Source organism: Setaria viridis, chromosome 2 (genome assembly GCF_005286985.2).
Source record: "Setaria viridis chromosome 2, Setaria_viridis_v4.0, whole genome shotgun sequence".
Classification (NCBI taxonomy): Eukaryota; Viridiplantae; Streptophyta; class Magnoliopsida; order Poales; family Poaceae; genus Setaria; species Setaria viridis.
The window spans coordinates 8049291-8057788 of NC_048264.2; the positions used below are offsets into that span (position 1 = coordinate 8049291).

Sequence of the window (8498 nt, forward strand, 5' to 3'; positions counted from 1 at the left end):
GGATGTAGATTGGGGACTACCACTGGAGGTGATGACTTGGATGATTATAGACGAAGCAATCTGACGATTGTTTGCATGTCGTGTTAGCAGCTTTGCTACGAACAGTACACTGGATCTCTTGTCCTTCTCATCAATAACTGTATATACAAGGATTGGCCTTGGTGCCTATGATTATGCAAGTCAACCTTGTGCATAACTGCCTAGAGTCTTCTTGTTTTCAATAGATTTATTTTAGAGAATAATTGGAGTTCCATAAGTTCGATTGCGTGCATATTTAATAAAAAATGATATATTTGAGATTGGAGTGTATATATTTTCATACAACTGATGAAAAAGTCTTGTTCACAACTTCACATTTAGATGATGGACATCTAGCGGCTCTGCTACTGACCCGAGGCAGGTGCACTCGAAGTATCGCTAGCTATTACCAACTGGAGCACTTAACCTTTTAAAAAATCCATCCAAGCAAGGCCAGCGACTTGGAAGCAAGTGGCCTAAAGTTAGCTGAACTAATCCACGAAAATTTCGTGCCTGTTGACTGATAACAAGATCTGGTCAATCAAACGCATACAATAATCTCTTCCCTTGGTAAGATCTCTTAGAAGCTTAGGTTTACGAAGGCTACAAGCACGTACAGACAAATCATGCTAGTCGTTAACGTGTATGCTTTTGCAATTAGTAGGTTGATCTGGACAGAATCAAAGTTAATGACCTCATTGTATGAAAACGTCTAACGAAATGACACTGCACTTGCAACGTATACATAGGCCTGTGTCAAGCTAGCATCGCCTTTATGAACGGACCGACTCGTGAAAGTGAACCATACATTTGGCCAATTTCGATCGATTCTTGGCTTTGTACACTCGAAATTCTTGGTAGATTTGGTGAGACCTGGCAGACTTGTGAAAAGGCAGTCAATTGAAACCGTAAACTACATGTGTTCGCTCGCATCTCAGCCCTTGCGTGCAAATTTTTGTTTCTACGGTTCTGGTAGGGAGTGCTTTTCGCCACTATTTTTCTAGGAAGCTTTCGGTACTATTCTACTTGCTGGATGCCTGGATTACAACAACATGGGCGTACGTCTACCAACCTCGAGTTAGAAGGTTATTTGTGTGCAAACATTTACAAGAAAAGAAGAAGAATGAATTAAACATATTTAATCATAGCTTTTACAAGAAATTCAGCGTGTTTGCTTTACATACTAACAATGTTACATTAAATCCATGGCATGACAAAACTAAATTAGTAGTAATATATGTACTTGATTTCTGCTTAGATCCATGGAACCTGTTCAAGTGGTTTTATTGAACTACCAATCGAAAGTCATATATTTTTCCATTGACTTATTAATTCTGACAACCACCAGCGTCATTATAATACAATGTAATATCTGAAGTTCACCATTGCAATTCGATCTGTGTACAAGGACAATTGATGAACTGAATGCTACAATATCAATGATTTAGTTTGGAAAGTCGCTGTAACTAAATAATTTTGTGGGGCGTAATTATAAATTTGAATTCCTATGACTGCTTGTAGGTCTTTGTACCACAGGGAGACAATTATTGACGGACAGTGGACAATCACGTGGCCAGATTCTTGAACCTAACTAAAACTCTTCGAGTTGTGATCTACATGTCTACACCTTTTAATTTTACACTCTTCTGTGATTCGCAAGTTTCAATAATGGTGCTTAAATATGAGTAACCTTTTCTAGATTTTGTAGAAGATTTCAATATGCTATTAGGGAGATCAAAAAGGAAGAAGTTGAACTTGTACCGACCATAGTACCTTACCGCATATCATCGTAACACAATCTATGACCGCCATTTGAAAGTCACCCGGTTATGGACAAGCCACTAGAAGCCACTCGGTTGAACTACTCTCTCCATTAAGCAGAAGCAAAAACCATGGAATCAAACAACAAAGCATAAAGCAAAACAGCAAAGGTATTGGCTAATCCTGTTGCAAAAGACCTGCTTTTGTAAAAGGTCATAAAGAACAAAAACTAAAGTACCCTGTCCTAGTACTTCATGGATGCATGTTGGGAGGGTAATAAGTAGTTGCGAGCTCAATTCGTGGACCTTTCTGATCTTTCATTGAAAGATTCCAAAATTCTTTTCTTCGCCGGGAAACATCGGGCGGTTAAGTTTAAATGCCCATTGGAGCTTTAGGTGGACATTTGTCACTAAACCTCTTAATTTTTCTATCTTTTAGTACGCTAATTTGCACTATAGATAGGTAAGATGACACAATCATGTTGGGATTTGGTTAAGCTTGTTGTTGTGAGTACAGTCCTCTTATTTGCTCCATCGTACTTACTCCGCTTTTCTTTTTCACGGGTCGGTAGGAGAGTTTCAACATGTGCTCTCAATTACATCCCTAATTATATGTCCAGAAAATGTTTAAAATATTACAATATATAGTACTACTTTCATGGAAAATATACTATTACCATTTTCCATGTGGTGAATATAAACAATTATATGTATATACTCCTAAGATGCTAGTGGTATCAATGATTTATTTTTAAAAAATGGCATGCACTCTAGTATGCCAAGTAAATAATAGGAGGGTTTACAAAATTATCTCAAACTAAATGGTGATAGAGGATGGACTATTTTATTTTACCAATCCACTGTGAATACTCCCAAGATGTGTCTCAATAGATAAGGTAGAGCACATTTGAGGCTTTTTTCCCCCTTATAGTGGGTCACCTCTTCCCCTTTTAATCTGTCCCCTCTCATTTTCTTTTGGATCCAACACGGTACTTGGGGCATCATCTTCTTCAGACAACCATAAACAACGGCACACCATTTTTAGCCTAACAATAATGCACACCATTAATCATGGTCATTATCACCTAAGCTCAACATAATTGCCACCCCCCACACCGCAACACAATTTTCTTTTGACAAGCACCACAACACTTAACTTTTTTGTCCCAGTTCTCTCTCTTCAGCCTCAAGCCAACAAAAAAAGCCATCCCAATCGAATCAGATCAACGGACCCATATATACACACCACCCTCCCCACTCACTCGCAATCACATCCCTCATTCAATTGTGTACTCGTTTGTGCCACACACCTTTGCTCGCTGCAACTTCCTGTAAGGTACTTTGCAAGGAGCAAGCATCCCTTTCTCTCTCTCTCTCTCTCTCTGAGCATCTCTCTCTCTCCCTCTCTCTCTCTCTGAGCATCTCTCTTCTCTCTCTCCTTTCTCTCTAATATGAGCAGATGAGCTCCGGTAAGCAAGAAGGGCCCAAGCTATTCAGCTCGAGGATCCTCTCAAGGGATCGCTCAAACGTGGCCAACGCGTCCTTCAGGGTTTACTACAGCCTCGGCGCCGGCACGGTGCCGTTCCTGTGGGAGTCCAAGCCGGGCACGCCCAAGAGCTCCGTCACACCGGCCTCCGCCGCAAGCTCCATGCCGCCGATCTCGCCGCCACCGTCCTACCAATCCAGGTCTCAGTCCAAGGACAACAAGTGCAGAGGCAAGTCATCTTCCATCTGGCCTGCCGGAGGTTGGATCAGCTGGCTGAACCAGAACATCAGGAGGCGGTCACCGCAGTCGTCGCCGACCGATCACCAGCAACGGTGGCTCTCGCAGGATCATGGCGTCGGCGACCACGAGCGGCGGCCATGGCGTCCCACCTTGTGCTTCTGAGCTGGCCGGAACGGATTGGGTGAATTAGCTGTTGCACCATGCGAGGTGTTAATGGAGTGCTGTTAGCTGTTACAGTACTAGGATATGGTGTCCGTACGCGTTGGGTTTCTTTAAAGATTTTATTAGGTTGGATGATGGATGGACTCTTTCCTTCTCCAGTGTTCAGCTTTGCATAGACATCTTACAGTGTTTGGTTGTTTGGTGTACGAATAATTGGGTCTGCATGATTGCTATCTATGCACATTATAGCAAATCAATTATACATATTATATTTTTAAAAGATCTACTTGTATCCGATTTGAGTTTCTGTAAATTAAAAGATGTTTTTTACCTTTACTTGGAGAATTGTAATCCCATGAATATGCTGATGTTGGCTTCTCTTAACGAAAAGGAAGAAAGAGAGCAATCCGAACATAAATCGGGGTGCTTGACCTTTCTCTGTCAAAGCTATGTACATGCTCTTTGCAATTTATTCACAAGTTTGATGACTGAGATTATTTGAAAATACTTTTGTCTTGGCCTTAACTACAAGCATATATTTGGAACTTACTGACATATGTATGTTTCACTATCAAACATGGCTATTAGGAAAATTTCAAGGAACTGTATACTTTTTTGGAAGCCCTGAAGAAGGTTAATTCGTACAGTACATATTAACTAGTTGGAGTAGATATTGGATATTAGAATTTCAGGTTGAGTACTTGTAGACGGAAACAACTGTTATGTTTACCTGAAAAAGTAAAGAGTTATTTTGTTGGCACACGGGAGGAAACGTTGTCATCACTCCTTTATTCTACCTTTATTTAGAGTAAATGTCGGAGAACCACACTTTTTGTGCAGTTTCAGCATCGCAAGAGTACACTTTTTAATGTTGTTTTACAGTACCAGGCCGGGTCTGAGTGTCATTCGTGCTGGATTTATAAAGTTAATCATCATTATGTTTTCAGTGTTAAGCTTTGCATTAGTTATTCTGGTACTGTTTGGTTGTTTTGAGTATTAATTATCGGATATGCATGATTGCTCTATGTTGTATTGTGCTTGTATGCACAATCCAGAAAACCACAAGCACGATATATCGTCTTTTATGTCAAATTCATAAGCAAAGATGTTAATACCAATTGATTATTTGAAAATTTCTCTTGGACAATTGTAGTCCCACAAATGTGTTTCTCTTAAAGAAAATAAGAATCAGAGCAATGTGACATAAGTCTGGATTCTCGACCTTTCTTTGTCAAGCTGCATGTGCCATTTCGTGATTTAAAGGTATGTTTGATGGCTGGCATTTGATAATATATACTCCCTCCATTCATAAATGTATGGCGTTTAATTAGGACAAGCAAATTAGCTTATCCTAGACACCATATATTTATGTAAGGAGGTAGTACTTATGTTGTTAAAGATGGGCTATCTTGTACTTCTCAAGAAACTATATAATGTATTTTGGGAAGCCCTGAATAAGGTTGGACTAGATGAGTTTGAGTAGGTACTTGCAGCCTTGCAGGTTGGGATTTCATCAGGTCGACTTGGTCTAAAGCGAGGGTCATGTTTTCTGAAAAAAAAGGTGTTTGGCATACCAGAGGAAACATTGCTATCACTCATTTACTCTACTAATTTTCAAATTAACCACACACTGGAGAAAACGTTGTCATCACTCATTACTCTACCTTTTTTTAATAAAAAATAGCTGAAATAACAAATAAAATAATCTGCACATTCAACATCTTCTTAGAATCAACCTATCCTTTCTAGAAATTTGTGGTAAATTGGTCGTGCTATCTCCCTTTCTCGTGTTTAGATTTTTTTATGCATGCCAGGATATGATGATGGGTACCAGATGTATGCTGCAGCATTTAGTTGTTTAGTCCCGATGACATATAATAAATCATTGGGTCACAAAAATGAGTAATAAGCGTATGTTCATGATTGCAAGGTTTATGTGGGTTAGTCATAATTTCAGATTGTTCAGCATGATCTGGCAACACTTGGGTACTAATACTGTAGATGATATAAAGCACACACTTTTCCTTCTAGTTTTCATTTTCTCTCACCTGTCGGCTGCTGCAATGGATGAAGTTAGTATGTTAACACAAAATGGATGATTTCTTTATAATAAAGCTTTAGTGATTTTCATGATCGTTATATTAAATCGAGCTGATATAAAAATCATGAAAAACACTACCTCACAATAACTAGGATAGATACGACCATAAAAAAAATTATAAAAAGCACATACATGACAATGGCAATTAATCCGACTGATGCCGCTGCAACCAAATCTTGTAAAACTAGCTTTTGTAGAACAGGCCAAGCCCACTCCGATCCTTGTTTGAGCACGTAGCCCACATTGTCTTGTTTTATGTTGTTGTCTAATCACCAACACTCTGTTCAAGTAGATTAGTCCAAGTGAGGCCTTCTAGTTTAATGGACATGGCAGATTCAATATATTATGCAAACTAAAACTATTAGCAGGAACAATTCAAAATGTGAAGAGAAACATTTCAAATTATGGAAAAAAAAATCCATTTTGGACCTTCAAGTCTTGAGTTTGTCCAATTTTAACTGTCAACTCCAAGTTTGTCCAACTGTCCAATTTAGCACCTCAACTATTAATATTGCTCAATTTTTATCCCTATTCCCTTTTTGGTGGTACTATGATGACGTGGCGATGGTTTTGGCCTTTTGCCAACTAAGTAATGACGTGGCTTGAACCCACCTCTCTCTTCCTCTCTCCCCTCTCTCGCTCATCCCTCTCTTGCTGCCACCTCCATCTCACCAGCAAGCTCGAGGACCTCTTTGCTCTCTGGCTTCACCGTGCTCACCTATGCGTGTTTCTGTGCCAAAAATCTCCGAGCTACGGTGCCTATATGCAATCAACTTCTTCCAGGTCCTTCTTGCTCAGGCTACATTTAGCTACAACCACCTTCTTGCACCGAGAAATTTCGATTTTTGACACTCAATACGCGCTCTTCACCAAATTTAACATCCAATTCGCATGGCTTTCGATATTTGACACTCCGCATGCGAATTTTGATTCAAGGGTTTCTCTTTTTTTTTCTCAATTTCCATCTTTTCTTGTTTCTTTTCTCTCATCAGCCTTAGTGAACAGACGATAATGCCCCTACCCTTATCCTTTTCTCTCACCTCCGTCTCTTGTTCCTCTTGTGTGGGAACTTGCCAACCGCTGGCATGGACGTCTCCTCACCGCAGCCAAAGCAGCAGCAGGTACAGACTACCCATCCTCCACCTGCCCGCCCCGCAGCTTGCCGCCAAGCTCCGCACACCATGGGCGGATCTACAGGGTATGCCGATTGGGCCCCAACATACCCTGGGCCCAGTTGATGAGTAGTCGGTGTATTGGTGTTAGTGTACGGAGTAAGCCTGGCCTGGCTGCCCGGGCCTAGCGCACACGGCGCACCTCGCGGAGGCACGGAGCCAAAAACGACGTGCCTGTCGATATGATACGATTCGCCTTCCTCAGTTCCGCTTCGCTCGCCTGTGACCCATCGATTCGCGTTCCAATTGGGTCCGGACTTCGGTGGCGGCACCGCGGCAGTCTGCGCCTCTGCCCTCTGTGGACTGCGGCCTTCACGATTCTTCTAGGCTCTGGCACGGGGCACGGGCGGACGCCGCCACGTCGGACGGCCAGGCGCCCAGCCCCAGGCAGGATAGGACTGCGGCCTGCTGGTCTCCTAGCGTGGGCGGCGGGGCAGACGCCGAACGGCCAGGCGGCAGCACCGAGGCAGGACTACGGAAGGTTTAGGATTAATCGCTGCTAACACGTGGATTATTGTCCGACAGTTCCGACGGCGGCGGCTGACGGGCGATGGAAGGTTTAGGATTAATCTATCTTCTATTTTTTTTTCTTATTTAAAGAAACTTTTCTTTATTTTGCTATAGTGTCTAGTTACTTGTTATACTTACATTACATAAACATTGTTTTTTTCAGAATGGTTGAATTATGAAGAGAGGCGGAGATATTGCATCTCTTTCTTAGAAACACGCAGCAAAGAAGGTAGCTACTCCTGCTTCAAACACTATCCCACCTCCAGTTGAAACTATTGTGGAAGAACAAAATCAAGAGCAGGATGGAGTGAAAGTTGAAGAAATCACGGATCCTGTTTCCTTGCCTCCACCACTGCAACCACCTGCATCACAACCGCCAGTTTGTGACATTAATCGCCTTCCACATGATCCAGGTGAAAGGCAGCCCATTGAAAGTTATCATGTTAATGATGAAGATGCAATTCGAAGAGCATATATTATTAAAGGTCGATTCAAACCTATTAATCATGATTTTCCATCAAGAAAAATTGGAGGTAGGGATTATCAATTCAATTTTGTATGGATGTATAATCATGAGCGGCTTGAATATAGTATCAAGAAGGATTCTGCATTTTGCTTTATATGCTACTTGTTCAAGAAGGGTACTGGGTCAAATACATTTATTGTTGGTGGATGGAATAATTGGAATATAGGAAATAAATAACTTCTCAAACATAGTGGTTCTATGGCACATAATGCAGGTCAGGAGAGATACATTGGTTTTATAAATCCCAAGGTAGCAATTGATTATCACATTGAGAAGTGGACTGATGAGGATCTTCATCTTTATAAGAAAAGGTTGACATATTCACTTAAATGTATCAAGTTTCTTTTGCATCAAGGATTGGCATTTCATGGACATGATGAAAATGAAGAGTCTAGCAACAGAGGAAATTTCATTGAACTTTTGAAGTTTCCTGCAGGAAATAGCGATGAAGTGAACAAGTATGTCTTGAATAATGCTCCAGGTAATTGCACCTTAACTAGCCCAGATATACAAAAGAAAATTA

At 41.0% G+C, this 8498-nt stretch overlaps 1 long non-coding RNA gene across 1 annotated transcript; it reads left to right on the forward strand.

Annotated features, from left to right (window-relative positions):
* Positions 1 to 2736: 2736 nt before the first annotated feature.
* LOC117842995 (uncharacterized) lies at positions 2737 to 4002 on the forward strand. The gene is made up of 2 exons (XR_011897478.1): positions 2737 to 3114; positions 3238 to 4002. It is a non-coding gene; the product is annotated as an uncharacterized lncRNA (long non-coding RNA).
* Positions 4003 to 8498: the final 4496 nt, after the last annotated feature.